General features: G+C 40.5%; 1 non-coding gene across 1 annotated transcript; it reads right to left on the bottom strand.

Moving 5' to 3' along the window:
• Positions 1–14,900: 14,900 nt before the first annotated feature.
• On the bottom strand, positions 14,901–15,010 carry LOC116484334 (U6 spliceosomal RNA). Its single transcript, XR_004252516.1, has one exon. It is a non-coding gene; the product is annotated as a U6 spliceosomal RNA (small nuclear RNA).
• Between the last annotated feature and the right edge of the window lie 1,648 nt (positions 15,011–16,658).

Genomic DNA, 16,658 nt, shown 5'->3' with positions numbered 1-16,658 from the left:
CTTAGACTAGGTGTTCCTTCTCCTGGTCAAGATCGTTTCCCTTCTTTATCTTGCAGGCGCAGCGTCTGCTAGAGGCTACAAGAAAGAAAGAGGAAAGGTGGAGGCTCATTGGTGGGGCTGAGTCAAAGGGATAAGGGGATCTCAGCACAGAGGAAACAGTGGAAGGTTGCTGGGTGGCGGATTCTGCTACCACTGGGCCCTTGTGGGCTGCGGCCACCTTAACCCTGGCTTAGATCATGGGCTGATTGGATATGGCCTATCTCTGGGTGCTGGGTAGAATAAGCTGAAGTGGATGGAGCAGCTTGAACAAAAACACTCTGCAACCCTCTTTGAGTCTTCCTGGCTTTGGAACTCCCTGGTTGGCTCTGTCAACACGGGGTGTTGACAGCCATCCCTTCCTGGAGGGGAGAGGTGCTTTGAGGTCCTTTCTTCCATCTTTGCTTAGCTCCATGACAGTGTTGGAACACAAAGCTGAATGATCTTACAATCTTTTCCTGTGCTTGTATGGATGTATAGGTTTGCTTTTTTTTTTTTTCCCCTCTAGTCCAGATTTCTATCTCTCAGACACTTGTCTTCAAGAGAGGCTCACAGTTGTCACTCATGCAACCCTTATACTTATTCACACCCCACTCTATTCTTCTGACCATCAGCAGCTTCCTTTTCTTGGAGACTTCACCCTTGCCATGATCCAGGACTTCAAAGCTTGTCATGGTAGTGGAGGCCTTCTCCTGCTGTGGGTTAAGACACTGTCTCCAGGAGTCCCTTTGTGCAATATACAGTACTGAAGTACATGGAGGGATGACACATTTACCTCTCCAGAAGAGAGTGAGGCACCAGACCAGCTAGTTGAAATCCTTGGAAATTATGGATGAATGAATGTAATAGAATGTGATTTGATAGAGTGGAGAGGGTGGTTCTGGGAGGTGGAGGGGAACACTTCCCAGCACTGCTATCCAAAGGACATACTATAAATCAGGGGTCTCCAACCCTTGGACCATGAACTGATACTGATCTGTGGCCTGTTAGGAACTGGGCCACACAGCAGGAGGTGAGTGACACGTGAGCAATTACCATCTGAGCTCCACTTCTTGTCAGATCAGTGGCGGCATTAGATTCTCATAGGAGCAGAAACCTTATCGTGAACTGCGCATGCGAGGGACCTAGATTGTGTGCTCCCTATGAGAATCCAATGCCTGATGATCTGACATGGAACAGTTTCATCCCAAAACCATACCCACCCTCCCTTTGTGGAAAAATTGTCTTCAAAAAACCAGTCCCTGGTGCCGAAAAGGTTGGGGATCACTGCTATAAATGATGAATGAGAAAACCAGGCTTTAAGTCTCCCTCTCTCCCTTCCTTCTTTCTTCCTTTTTCTTTTTTCTGACGGGCTTGTGAGCCCACAGGTATGTGCTTCAGTGGCAGTCAACAGTTTTGCTGATTTCTTATTGTAACCTAGGCTAAAAAAATATTGGACAGTGAGTTGATACTTTATAGTTGATTAAAAGTAATGGCAAAGACTGCAATTACTTTTGCACCAGCCTAACAGAATTCTGATGAAGCTGGCTTAACTGGTGAGTATAAACTTTGCTGATGCTCGTTTCCGCTTCTAAAAATTAGAGATTTGGATAAGAAGAGTTTTTGGAAGTTCTGAGGGTCTCATTCATTCTAATATTTTATTTTTGGGAAAAAATGGGGGTTTCAAACTGATATTTTGAGTAAGACAATGATACAAATCTTTAAAAACACAATGTGGATAAGGGTGTTGGGGTGGGTTCTTAGTCTCCAGGGTTGTTATGGATGCAAAGAGTGAGACCCTTGCCAAGGCCACCTACATGGTGTGACCCACCATATGGTTTTTAAATGGTATCCACATAGAATACTCTTTAGATTTGCGTGGTTATTGCACAAAGCTGACCATTGATAGCCTGCTTGGGTTTGCTTGTGTGTCTTAAACACTCTTAAGACAAATAAATTGTCCATTGGTCTATATTTGGTGCTCCTTTTTTTCATCGCTGTGTACAGAGCTGAACTGAGCTGGCTGCTTGCTCTTGGTCCAAATATAATGGCCCAATTGTCCCCTTATGTCAGGGGGTCGGGCTACGGAGCACACCCAGCGCCCTGTGGGAACCCACAGAAGGGAGGTGGCTATTTGGACATATAGTCTGTAGTGGAGACAAGTTAACGACCCTGCCTGGGGCATTCCAGAGTTTATTTAATGATAAAACTGGCCCCAGATTCTCCACTGGGGCTTGTAAGTCCTGTGTAGCACACGATGGGGTGAGAACGCAGTTAAACACACATCCTAAAGGCATTTTAGTTTGTGAGGAAATGGTAAATCCCCTCTGTGATTTGAAAATACCATTTAAAAAATTGTGCCAAAACAGTTTTTTTCTTTTCCTAACCCAGCTCTTATAAAGCAGAAAAACAGAATGGTAATTTAATCTATGACTATAAGTGTCAAAGCAACTGACTGAAGGGTAAAAAACAATGATCACTAGTGTCATGTTAATAAAAAATGCAGTTATCTGATTGAATTATCTGCGCATGTACTATTCTGAATCCAGTCAAATTGATTCATATTGATGTGGCCTAAATGTGCCATTGGCCTGAAACTCACAGTCAGTAAATTGGATATGAAAGTCTTTAATAAAGCAATAAGCATTCCCCAAATATCAGCTTCTTAACATTATGACTCTGGCAGGTACTGAATTTCTAGTTTTGTTGGAGTTGGTGACAAACCCGAGTCAAGGTGTTGCCAAGGGAATGGGTCATTGCTAGGAGGATGTCTCTGAGCCTGAGGATAGACTCCTGGGGTGTTAATAGCATGGGTGACAGGGACATTGAGAAGAATGGGAATGTCAACTTCTGAAGACAGGACCACCACTAACACCTTGCCTTGATGGGCCTTTCATTCCAAACCTAGTGGGTTTTGCAGATGTTCTCTCATTAACTAATTTGTTAAGCTACTTAAGGAGGGTCTGGGAAGGAAGGAAGGTGGGGGTCACAGGCTCTTGATATTCATTGTATTTTCTCTTCCTTTGGTCTGACAAGGACAGGAGTGATAGCGAATGAGTGTTGAGAGAGAGCACCTTTTGGGAAAGGTTGAGAAAAGCAGTGGATTTTGCTCTGCCCGTGGATTCTTCCCTCTGCTAGACGTGTGCAAAAGCACATGTAGGCTGGACGAATCCCAGGGGAATCCCCCAGGCTGGAATCCCAGGGGGGTTTTCAGAGGGAAGACTCACTCTAAGAGGGAAGACAGTATTGGTCCAGCCAGGAAGACTTGTGTCAAATGTACATATGGGGACTTAACGATTTACAAATGTGGAGGCTGGGCATGGTCAATCATGCCTGTAATCCCAGCACTTTCGGAGGCTGAGGTGGGAAGATCTCCTGAGTCCAGAAGTTTGAGACCAGCCTGGGCAATGTAGTAAGAACCCATCTTTGCAAAATAAATAAATAAAAAAGAAAAAAAAATAAACACAAACGTTAGCCAGGTGTGATGGCATGCGCCTGTAGTCCCAGCTACTCAGGAGGCTGAAGTGAGAGCATTGCCTGAGCTCAGGAGGTTGAGGTTGCAGTGAGCGAGGATCGTGTCACTGCATTTCAACCTGGGTGACACAGTGAGACTCTGTCTCTAAAATAATAAATGAATTTTTAAAATGTGGAGATTGGTTTGAAAACATAGATTTTACGCTGAAACTAGGGAGGAATAATGCAAAGGCACTAATGACTTGGATATAGCTCTGGGCAAATGATGCAGCAAGGCAGGACGATCCAATAAAAGTGGGAAGTAGAGAGATCCATGGAAAGATGGACAAGAAAAAGATGAGTCAAGAAAGAACAACACAAACACTGAGCCCTAATGTAAACTATGGGCTTTAGTTAATACATCAATATTGGCTCATCAGTTGTAAGAGATGCACTACACTAATCTAAGAGGTTAAAGATTGGAGAAACTGGGAAGCCAGACTCAGGAGATATATGGGAACTCTGTACTTTCTGCTCAAGTTTTCTAAAACTGCCTCCCTGTAATAAAATTTATTAATTTAAAAAAATTAAAAAAAAGAGGCGAGAGAATGTTGTGGGAAGGCTAAGCAAAGAGCTCTAGTCCTAAAGCTAACCCTCTAGTTGAATTAAAGGTAGAAAGAAAAAGAGAGAAATTTCAGAATGCATTGAAGAGAGAGTAGGACCTACCCTTAAAGTAAGGGGAAAAATTGCAACATGTCAGGATTTCCTCTGGATCAAGGAAGGTGGGAGTGCAACACTGTCAGTGTACTTAGAGATGAGAACTTGAACACGGCATGGGGAAGGACCATAATACTCCTTAAATGAGATGGGAGCTAAACCCAGGGAGAAGACTAAGGGGTAGGTGTGGGAAGGTCCAGTTAATAGCAATAATGACACTAATAACCATCACACATAATAAGCAGTTATTCTATCAGGCATTGTGCCAAATAAGCTGTTTATGGGCATTATTTTATTTACTCTTCATAACAACCACTATAGCAAGCACCAATTTTATCTCCACTTCTGAGATGAAGAAGCTGAGACTCAGGGAGGTTAAGTAACTTGTCCAGGGTCACACAGTTCACAAGTGTCAGGGCCAGGATTTGGAATCAACATGGCTAATGCCATAGGCTGGCACTTAACCATTCATCTTTATTCCTTGGGAGTTGCTTTCTGAATAATTTCTTGCTTCGGAAGTAGTACTTTAAAAACTCTTAGTTAAGATGACTAAATGTCATGCGATTGTATTTTAAATATTTTTGCCTCTGTTTCTACCACACCACACATCCCCTTGCTCTATACAAACTTGTACAATGACATTTGTTTGCGGGACTGGAGAGAAACAGAGGCGGAGCTGTGCTTTCAGAGAAGGCCCTGAGTCAGAGAAAGGCAGGGACAATGACTTTCTTTTTTTTTCCCTTTAGTAAAAAATTAATCCCTGTTTATTGTAACTAATTTAGAAATGGTAAGCACAAAGAAAATGCACACGGTTATTTTGCCTAATTTTAAAGGGGGAACAAGAATCCTTCTGAGAGCTACGTGCAGGTCAGTGTAGTGCGACAGATTTACTGAGCAATGCCATGTGTTAGACACCACACCAGGTGCAGGGGAGGGAAAGATAAATCAGACCCGATCCCTATTCTAAATCACGGCATATGAGAAAACAAAGAGCCCCACTTTGTATGATTAATAAATTGGAAAGTCTGTTCAATACACACATTCCATCCAGACCACATCACCTCTGACTCCAGAGAACTCCCAAGGCTGGAGGTAATGCCTCTTCTAGAACAGGGGTCCCCAAGCCTTGGGCTGCGGACTGGTACTGATCAGTTTCCTGTTAGGAACCGGGCTACACAGCATTACCACCTGAGCTCTGCCTCCAGTCAGATCAGCCATGGCATTCGATTCTCAGAAGCGGAAACCCTATTGTGAACTGTGCATGCGATGGATCTGGGTTGTGTGCTCTTTATGAGAATCCAACTAATGCTTGATGATCTGAGGTGGAACAGTTTCATCCGGAAATCATCCTTCCACCCCACAACCCCCAGGCTGCCGTCCGTGGTTTTGCCTTCCACAAAACCAGTCCCTGACGCCAAAAAGTTTGGGGACTGCTGTTCTGGGAGACATTGTAATGATGAATCTCAGCTGCTGAGTCTTCAGTCTGAGCCAACATCCCATTGGTGTTAACATGCTGTGTGAAGATGGCCCAGATGATGAAATCAAAGCTGCGTGTGAAACCAAACCCACACACACTCCCAGCATCACGCAAAGCTTTCACCACATTCATGGCTGCCTCTTGTCTTGGTGAGACATGGAGAAAGCAAACATTAGCCAGGTGTGATGGCATGTGCCTGTAGTCCCAGCTACTCAGGAGGCTGAAGTGGGAGAATTGCTTCAGCTCAGGAGGTTGAGGTTGCAGTGAGCTAGGATTGTGTCACTGCATTTCAGCCTGGGTGACAGAGTGAGACTCTGTCTCTAAAAAAATAAATTTTAAAATATGTGGAGATTGGTTTGAAAACATAGATTTTACTTTTAAGCTAGCGAGGAATTATGAATTTTACTTTATGAACTTAACTTTGAAGCTAGGGAGGATAGATAAATTGAATCTATCAATTACTGATGGATTCAACAAGTGACTCTGACCCCAGAGACCCTGCTATGTGCCAGATATGAGGGTATCAGGCTGGGTCCTTGGGAACCAACAAGACTTGGCTCACCCAGCTATGGAATGCCCAGATGAGCTGAGCTTGGCTTATCTCCTGTGCCTTTTGCAGAGGCCCATTTGCATTCCCATAGACCCATAGTGACTCAAGGAGTAGTGTACTTCACAAACTTTGAAAGTATAAAAGTAACTCCTTCTTCAGAGTTCACAGGTACCTCTGACTGGGCAGATCGGCTATGGGCAATCTATGATAATGCACTCAGCTTCCCGCCATGTGGATGTGCACACAAGACGACAATGTAGGTACACTGGATATGCATATTGGAAGACTTAGGTGGTTGCTAACTTCTCCCAACTACCCACCTACAATTTGGGGTGTGCCGTTCATCTTGAATAATCCATCGGTTCACTCATTTAGCAAATATTATGTACCCAGTATGTGTCAGGCACAGTTCTAGTAAAGGGAGATAATAGCAATGAGCAAACATTCAAGGCCTGTTACTGAAATGCCAGGGATTTGGTCTCGGTTCTGTTGCTTGCTGCACAGAATGCCAGCTGGGGAGAATGGGAGATAAAGTCTCAAATCCATCTTCCTGACCCACTAAGCTTGGGGGTGTTTATATAGCAGGGAAGGTGGGAAAAACAGGAATTGGGGAGGGGTAAGGAAGCAAAAATGACAGATGAGGGGTCTGGTGCCTCATCTGGATGTGGTGATCTGACAAGTTTTAGTTCCTTGCCTGAGGGTCAGTTTCCTGAGGCAGGAACTCAGGTAAGACAAATGTTAAATTTCAGGTTTTAAGACCAGGGAGGGTCAATTTCAATGTTTATTCAAAAAACTGTAAATATTAGTTCTACGGGACAATTGGGCTGGTTTCACCATCATGGAGCTTACCTTTGTACGTGTATGCATTTGTGTATGTAAGACAATAAATACATTTAAAAACAATAAATAGGTAAACAAATAAATAAATAAATAAAATATGTAGTATGTTAGATGATAAGAATGATGGAGAAAATGAAGGGCAAGAGAGGAAGAGGACTGCTGGGACCGGGGAAAATGTTACGATTTTCAGAGCACTCCTGGCAGAGAAGAGTGAAGTGCAAAGGCCTTGAGACAAGGCATAGTTAGCATGTTCAAGAAACATCCAGGAGGGCAGTGCCTAGGGGCAGAGTGGGGCAGGGGAGAGGGGGCAATGGAGGGAGAGGAGGTCAGAGGTGATGCAAGGCCAGATTGGCCTTAGCTTTTCCTCTGAAGGAGAAAGGGAGCAACCACGGGTTTGGTCAGGGGAAAGGCATGATCTGACTTTTGTTTTAAGAGTATAATTCTTGCTGCTGTACTGAGAAAAGACTCTAGCGGGAAGAGGTAAGAAGTAAGGAGATCAATTAGAGGCTATTGCAACAGCCAGGATGATAGATGACAGTGGCTGGGGCTAAGGTGATAGCAGTGGTGTTATTGGCATTGAATCCGTATCCATATGGGCCTGCAGAAATCTCAATTCTTGCCTCCTCAGAAGAAAGAATTGGACTCAGCGGCATAAGGCAGAAGGAAAGACTGAGGCAAGTTTTAGAGCAGGAGTGAAAGTTTATTAAAAAGCTTTAGAACAGGAATGAAAGGAAGTAAAGTACACTTGGAAGGGGGTCAAGTGGGTGACTTGAGTGATCAAGTGCACGGTTTGACCTTCTGACTTGGGATTTTATACATTGGCATACTTCTGGGGTCTTGTGTTACTTCTCCCCTTGGGGTGGGCTGTCTGCATGTGCAGTGGCCTACTAGCGCTTGGAGGGGGGGAGTGTGTGCAGTGTGTTTACCAGAGTTGTATGCGTGCTCACCTAAGGCATTCTTCCCTTACCAGTCTAGCATTCCTAGAGGAAGGTCATATAACAGTTAAACTCCGCCATTTTGCCTCTTAATGCGCATGCTGTAGCCCACTCGCCCAACAGCTGAGATCATGTTGGGAAGCTGCTAACCACCAGTTTCAGGTGTTTTCTATCTACTGGGAGACTGCCTTTCCCTCGCATTGGCTTTTTTTTAAAAAAATTTGTTCATTAACATTAACAAATTTATTATGCTCTTCTCATATTAACCTGTCCTTTGCTACATATAGGGGTATCAGCTGTGACCCTTATCATGGGGAGGAAAAAGATCACTCCCTTTTTGTCCCTATAATAGCATGAAATTAGAGCAAAGAACATTGAATTTATTAAGGAGCATGTCCTTCGGGCTATATCACTGTCAATCTCTATAACAAACAGAGGCTCTCTACAAGAAAATGAATCCTGCCCTCTTTGTCAGGGTTCTCTTAATATTAGAGAATCCACTTAAATTTTTTTTATTTACATAGGTTATTGGGAACAGGTGGTGTTTTGTTACATGAGTAAGTTGTTTAGTGGTGATTTGTGAGATTTTGGTGCACCCATCACCTGAGCAGTATACACTGTACCCTATTTGTAGTCTTTTATCTCTCACCCTCTTCCCACCCTTTCCCCCTGAGTTCCCAAAGTCCATCGTGTCATTCTTATGCCTTTGCATCCTCATAGCTTAGCTCCCACTTATGAGTGAGAACATATGATGTTTGGTTTTCCACTCCTGAGTTACCTCACTTAGACTAATATTCTCCAGTCTCATCTAGGTCGCTGCAAATGCCATTAATTCATTCCTTTTTATGGCTGAATAGTATTCCATCATATATATACACCACAGTTTCTTTATCCACTCATTGATTGATGGGCATTTGGGTTGGTTCCACATTTTTGCAATCGCGAATTGTGCTGCTATAAACATGCGTGTGGAAGTATCTTTTTTTGTATAATGACTTCTTTTCCTCTGGATAGATCCCACGAAGCGGGATTGCTGGATCAAATGGTAGTTCTACTTTTAATTCTTTAAGGAATCTCCACACTGTTTTCCATAGTGGTTGTACTAGTTTACATTTCCACCAGCAGTGTAGAAGGGTTCCCTGTTCACAGCATCCACTCCAACATTTAATATTTTTTGATTTTTTTGATTATGGCCATTCTTGCAGGAATAAGGTATCCTATTGTGGTTTTGATTTGCATTTCTCTGATCATTAGTGATGAGCATTTTTTCATGTTTGTTGGCCATTTGCATATCTTCTTTTGAGAATTGTCTATTCATGTCTTTAGCCCACTTTTTGATGGGATTGTTTGTTTTTATCTTGCTGATTTGTTTGAGTTTGTTGTAGATTCTGGATATTAGTCCTTTGTCAGATGTATAGATTGTCAAGATTTTCTCCCAATTGGGTTGTCTGCTTACTCTGCTGACTGTTCCTTTTGCCATGCAAAACTCTTTAGTTTAATTAAGTCCTAGCTATTTATCTTTGTTTTTATTGCATTTGCTTTTGGGTTCTTGGTCATGAAATCCTTGTGTAATCCAATGTCCAGAGGGGTTTTTCCAATGTTATCATCTTCCAGAAATTTTATAGTTTCAGGTCTTAGATTTAAGTCCTTGATCCATCTTTTTTTTCTTTTTATTTATTTATTTATTTTTGATGGAGTTTTGCTCTTATTGCCAAGCCTGGAGTGCAATGGTGTGATCTCGGCTCACTGCAGCCTTCACCTCCTGGGTTCAAGTGAGTCTCCTGCCTCAGCTTCCTTATTAGCTGGGATTACAGGCTCCCACTACCATGCCCAGCTAACTTTTTTTTTAATTTTTAGTAGAGACAGGGTTTTGCCATGTTGGCCAGGCTGGTCTCGAGTTCCTGGCCTCAGGTGATCCGCCTGCCTTGGCCTCCTAAAGTGCTGGGATTACAGGCGTGAGCCACTGTGCCTGGCCCCCTTGATCCATCTTGAGTTGATTTTTATATAAGGTGAGAGATGAGGATCCAGTTTCATTCTCCCACATGTGGCTACCCAATTATCCCAGCACCATTTGTTGAAAAGGGTGTCCTTTCCCCATTTGATGTTTTTGTTTGCTTTGTCAAAGTTCAGTTGGCTGTGAGTATTTAGGTTTATTTCTGGGTACTCTATTCTGTTCTATTGGTCTATGTGCCTATTTTTATATAAGTATCATGCTGTTTTGGTGACTATGGCCTTATATATAGGTTGAAATTGGGTACTGTGATGCCTCCAGATTTGTTCTTTTTGCTTAGTCTTGCTTTGGCTATGTAGGTTCTTTTTTAGTTCCACATGAATTTTAGGATTGGTTTTTCTAATTCTGTGAAGAATGATGGTGGTACTTTGATGGGAATTGCATTGAATTTGTAGGTTGCTTTTGGCAGTATTGTCATTTTCACAATATTGATTCTGCCCATGCATGAGCATGGAATGTGTTTCCATTTGTTTATATCATCTATGATTTCTTTCAGTAGTATTTTTCAGTTTTTCTTGTAGAGGTCTTTTACCTCCTTGATTACGCATATTCATAAGTATTTTTTTTTTTTGCCTCTATTGTAAAAGGGGTTGAGTTCTTGATTTTATTCTCAGCTTGGTCACTGTTGATGTATAGAAAAGCTACTAATTTGTGTATATTAATTTTGTATCTGGAAACTGCTGAATTCTTTTATCAGTTCTAGGAGCTTTCTGGAGGAGTCTTCAGGGTTTTCTGGGTAAACAATTATATCATCAGCAGACAGCGACGGTTTGACTTCCTCTTTACTGATTTGGCTGCTCTTTATTTCCTTCTCTTGTCTGATTGCTCTGGATAGGACTTCCAGTACTACGTTGAAGTGGAGTGGTGAGAGTGGGCATCCTTGTCTTGTTCCAGTTCTCAGAGGGAATGCTTTCAACAGTTCTCCATTATGTTGGCTGTGGGTTTCTCATAAATAGCTTTTATTATGCTGAGATATGTACTTTGTAGGCCGATTTTGGTGAGAGTTTTAATCATAAAGGGATGAATTTTTTTCTGCATCTATTGAGATGATCATGTGATTTTTGTTTTTAATTCTGTTTATGTGGTGTATCACATTTATTGACTTGTGTATGTTAAAACGTCCCTGCATCCCTGGTTTGAAACTCACTTCATCATGGTGGATTATCTTTTTGATATGTTGTTGGATTCGGCTAGCTAGTATTTTAAGGATTTTAGCATTTATGTTCCTCAGGGATATTGGTCTGTAGTTTTCTTTTTTGGTTATTTCCTTCCCTGGTTTTGGTATTAGGGTGATACTGGCTTCATAGAATGAATTAGGGAGGGTTCCCTCTTTCTCTATCTTGTGGAATAGTGTCAATAGGATTGGTACCAATTCTTCTTGGAATGTCTGGTAGAATTCTGCTGTGTATCTGTCTGGTCCTGGATTTTTTTTTTTTGGTGATTTTTAAATTACTCTTTCAATCTCACTGCTTCTTATTGGTCTGTTCAGGGTATCTAATTCTTCCTGATTTAAGCTCGGAGGATTATATCTTTCCAGGAATATATCCATCTCTTCTAGGTGTTCTAGTTTATGTGTGTAAAGGTATTCACAGCAGCCTTGAATGATCTTTCGTATTTCTGTGGTGTCAGTTGTAATAGCTCCTGTTTCATTTCTAATTGAGCTTATTTGATTTTCTCTATTCTTTTCTTGGTTAATCTTGTGAATGGTCTATCAATTTTATTTATCTTTTCAAAGAACCAGCTTTTTGTTTCATTTATCTTTTGTATTTTTTTTTTCAATTTCATTTAGTTCTGCTGTGATCTTGGTTATTTCCTTTCTTCTGCTGGGTTTGGGTTTGGTTTGTTCTTTTTTCTCTAGTTCCTTGACGTGTGACCTTAGATTGTCTGTTTGTGCTCTTTCAGACTTTTTAGTGTAGGCATTTAGGGCTATGAACTTTCCTCTTAGCACCACCTTTGCTATATTCCAGAGGTTTTGATAGGTTGTGTCACTATTGTCGTTCAGTTTGAAGAATTGTTTAATTTCCATCTTGATTTCATTTTTGACCCAATGCTCGCTCAGGAGCAGGTTATTTAATTTCCATTGTATTTGCATGGTTTTAAAGGTTCCTTTTGGAATTGATTTCCAGCTTTATTCCACTGTGGTCTGAGAGAGTGCTTGATATAATTTCAATTTTCTTAAATTTATTGAGGCTCGTTTTCTGGCCTATCATATGGTCAATCTTGGAGAAAGTTCCATGAACTGTTGAATAGAATGTGTATTCTGCAGTTGTTGGATGGAATGTTCTGTATATATCTCTTAAGTCCATTTGTTGCAGGGTATAGTTTAAATCTAGTGTTTCTTTGTTGACTTTCTTCCTTGATGATCTGTCTAGTGCTGTCAGTGGAGTATTGAAGTCCCCCACCATTATTGTGTTACTGTCTCATTTCTTAGGTCTATTAGTAATTGTTTTATAAATTTGGGACCTCCAGTGTTAGGCACATATATATTTAGGATTGTGATATTTTCCTCTTGGACATGCCTTTTGTCATTACATAATGTCTTTCTTTGTCTTTTTTACTGCTGTTGCTTTAAAGTTTGTTTTGTCTGATAAGAATAGCTACTCCTACTTGCTTTTGGTGTCCATTTGCATGAAATGTCTTTTTCTATCCCATTACCTTAAGTTTATGTGAGTCCTTATGCGTTAGGTAAGTCCCTTGAAGGCAGCAGATAGTTGTCTGGTGAATTCTTATCCATTCTGCAATTGTGTATCTTTTAAGTGGAGCGTTTAGGTCACTTATATTCAATGTTAGTATTGAGATGTGAGGTACCATTCCATTCATCATGCTATTTGTTGCCTGTATACCTTGACTTTTTGTTTTGTTTTTTAAATTGTATTTTTGTTTTGTAGGTCCTGTGAGATTTATGCTTTAAAGAGGTTCTGATTTGATGTGTTTCCAGTATTTGTTTCAAGACTTAGAGCTCCTTTTAGCAGTTCTTGTAGTGGTGGCTTGGTAGTGGTGAATTCTCTCAGCACTTGTTTTTAGAAAAAGACTGTATCTTTCCTTCATATATGAAGCTTAGTTTTGCTGGATACAAAATTCTTTGCTGATAATTGTTTTGTTTGAGGAGGCTGAAGATAGGGCCGCAATCCCTTCTAGCTTATAGGGTTTCTGCTGAGAAATCCGCTGTTAATATGGTAGGTTTTCCTTTTTAGGTTACCTGGTGCTTTTGTCTCACAGCTCTTAAGATTCTTTCCTTATTAACTAATTAGAACCTATTAACTTTAGATAACCTGATGACAATGTGCCTAGGCAATGATCGTTTTGTGATGAATTCCCCAGGTGTTCTTTGTGCTTCTTGTATTCGGATGTCTAGGTCTCTAGCAAGGCTGGGGAAGTTTTCCTTGATTGTTCCCCCAAATATTTTTCCAAGCTTTTAGAATTGTCTTCTTCCTCAGGAACACTGATTATTCTTAGGATTGGTCATTTAACATAATGCCAGACTTCTTGGAGGCGTTGCTCATATTTTCTTATTCTTTTTTCTTTGTCTTTGTTGGGTTGGGTTAATTTGAAGACCTTGTCTTCAAATTCTGAGTTTGTTTCTTCTACTTGTTTGATTCAATTGCTGAGACTTACCATATCATTTTGCATTTCTGTGGGTCCATTGTTTCCTGAAGTTTTGATTGTTTTTTATTTATGCTATTTATTTCATTGAATATTTCTCCCTTCACTTCTTGTATCATTTTTTTGATTTCCTTACATTGGACTTCACCTTTCTCTGGTGCCTCCCTGATTAGCTTAATAACCACTCTCCTGAATTCCTTTTCAGGTAAATCGGGGATTTCTTCTTGGGTTGGATCAGTTTCTGGTAAGCTAGTGTGAATTTTTGGGGGGTGCTAAAGAACATTGTTTAGTTATATTACCAGAGTTAGTTTTCTAGTTCCCTCTCATTTGGGTAGCTGTATCAGAGGAAAGGTCCAGGGCCGAAGGCTGTTGTTCAGATGCTTTTGCCGCAGGAGGTGTTCTCTTGATGTAATACTCTCCGCCTTTTCCTATGGATGCGGCTTCCTGAGAGCCGAGCTGTAATGATTATTCTCTCTTCTGGATCTAGCCACCCAGCAAGTCTGCCAGGCTCTAGGCTGGTACTGGGGGTTGTCTGCACAGAGTGCTGTGATGTGAACCATCTGTGGGTCTCTCAACTGTGGATATCAGCACAGTATTTGGGGTGTCTCCCAAGTCTGGCAGGTGCAATCTGCTTCCTTCAGATGGTATGTGGGTCCTCTTGGGTTTCCTGATTTATTCCTGCAGTCATTCTGGAGCAAAAATTCACGACGTGAGCCTCCACACGCTGCTCTGTCTGTCCGAGTTGGAGCTGCAATCTAGTCCTGCCTCCATCTGCCATGATGCCTTCTGCCTCTAACCCCTGTCCTGACGATTCTGACTACTTTTACATCACCTCGAAAAGTTCATATTTGTTTGCTGGAGGTATTCTGTCTGGGTAACTGGCATTGGCCATTAAGAATCAGAGCTCCCTTTCTCTTGGGAAGGAGACCTGCTGAGAAATTAACTCTATACAGGAAACTCCTGCTGTTATCAAATATAATGTTGGGCAAAATGCAATAACCATTTAAAAATTACTTTTAGACTTGATAACATTTGAGAGCTAACCTATATTCTTTCCTGAGAGTCATGGAAGATTTAATCAGTTTATTTGCTGCCCATCTCTTACAGTAAATTATCAATGGTCAAGATTCGTAGTCAAATATCCACATAGTATCAAAACAAATGGAGTAGACAAAAAGCCACATAAAAGCTCCATGAAAGGGAAGGGAATTGTGGGCTAGAGGAATCTGGAGGGTTCAGGAAAGACATGTGTCTTTCTAAATTTTTATTTTATATTTTTAAATTTTAATTTTATATATTTTTTATATGGAACACTTCACAAAATTGTGCATCATCATTGTGCAAGGGCCATGCTAATTGCTGTATCATTCCAATTTTAGTGTATGTGCTGCTGAAGCATAATGAAGCACATTATGGGTAGAATTTTTTTACTGATTCTGAGAAATCCACAAAAAATTCTTTAAAAATTCATTCACTTCTTAGCAATTTATTTTGAAAAACGCATATTAACAAGAAAATGAATTAGATATTTCTTGTTTAAACTAATTAGCTATCTTTTATGATGAATCTTTAAATAGAAAATTATCCCAGCACTTTGGGAGGCTGAGGTGGGTGGATCATTTGAGCCTAGGAGTTTGAGACCAGCCTGGGCAACATGGCGAAACACTGTCTCTACAAAAAAAAACACACACACACACAAAAAAAAATTAGCCAGGCATGGTTGTGCTCACCTGTAGTCCCAGCTATTTGGGAGGCTGAGATGGGAGGACTGGTCATACCTAGGAGATCGAGGCTGTAGTGAGCTGTGATTGCATCACTGCACTCCAGCCTGGGTAACAGAGCAAGACCCTGTCTCAAAAAAAAAAAAAAAAAAAGAAAATATTCACCTCACATTTTAAACAGAAGCTTTAAAAGTGTGAGCCATTAATTTATTTCCGACTTTCACTTACAGGATTTCAGGAAAAGAGAACTTTGCTTGATGTATTGGTCTATATAGCATTAGTTCAGGAATAAAAATGGCTTTTGATCTTTTTACTGGTCTCTTTAGAATTTCTGGCTCAGGAATTTTTCATGAGGAATTTATTTCCCCGATTTTATCAATCAGTTGTAAAACAAAAATATTTAAGTAGTGAAAGGGTTCCTGAACCCAGTAAACCCATTATGCTGATAGGGCTATGACCATGACATCGGAGTTCAATATGTCAAAACTGTTGCAACACAAAGTGAATTTTATCCTCTGGAAAGCTCACAGCTGGTTTATTTTGAGTTTACTAAGATTTCAAACATTCTGGTGAAGTCAGTTGCAATCTCCTTTATTTATTTTCTAAGTGTACATGCTCTGTGTTTGTCTTTGTGGTTGTTGTTAGTGCTAAGGCTCATAGTTTATCCCTCAGCCAACATCACTGGAAGCTTTAGTTCTTTTTCTTTGGGGTAACTCAATAGCTGAGTGCACATTTGCAATGTTAATGGACTAAACACACCAATTAAGAGGCAGGAATGGTCAGAATGGGTAAAAGTTGCTAGACCCAACCACATATGACTAGGAGAGAAATGTAGAGATATAGATAGCTTGAAAATAAATTGATGGAAAGAATTATGTCAAAAAATAGCGTATGAAGGCTGAAGTAGGCTAAATTAACATCAGATAAAACAGACTTCAAGAAAAAGAGTATTGCCAGAGATAAAAAGGAATGACAAAAATTATTAATTCTTCAGAAGACAAAACAAACATAAATGTGTATGGGCGTAAAACAGAGCCTCAAAATATATGAAACAAAGATGACAGAATTAGAGGGAGAAAATTCCAGAATTTTAGTGGAAGATTTTTATTCACTGTTTCTCAGGATTAGAGAGGACAACTAGCCAAAAATCAGTGTAAGACAGAGGATTTGAACACATTATCAACTGTCTTGATCTAAGTAATAATTATGGATGGCTCATTCAACCACTGAAAAATGAACATCTTTTTGTGTAATACACATTTGTTTTAGTGAATATGGTATGTTCACCAATATACATCATAAAATAAACCTTAATATATTTACAAGATTTTGATAG

Source organism: Hylobates moloch, unplaced genomic scaffold (assembly GCF_009828535.3).
Source record: "Hylobates moloch isolate HMO894 unplaced genomic scaffold, HMol_V3 SCAFFOLD_15, whole genome shotgun sequence".
Lineage (NCBI taxonomy): Eukaryota > Metazoa > Chordata > Mammalia > Primates > Hylobatidae > Hylobates > Hylobates moloch.
The sequence above is the reverse complement of the archived record's forward strand: the minus strand, read 5'-3'. Positions and strand labels throughout refer to the sequence as shown.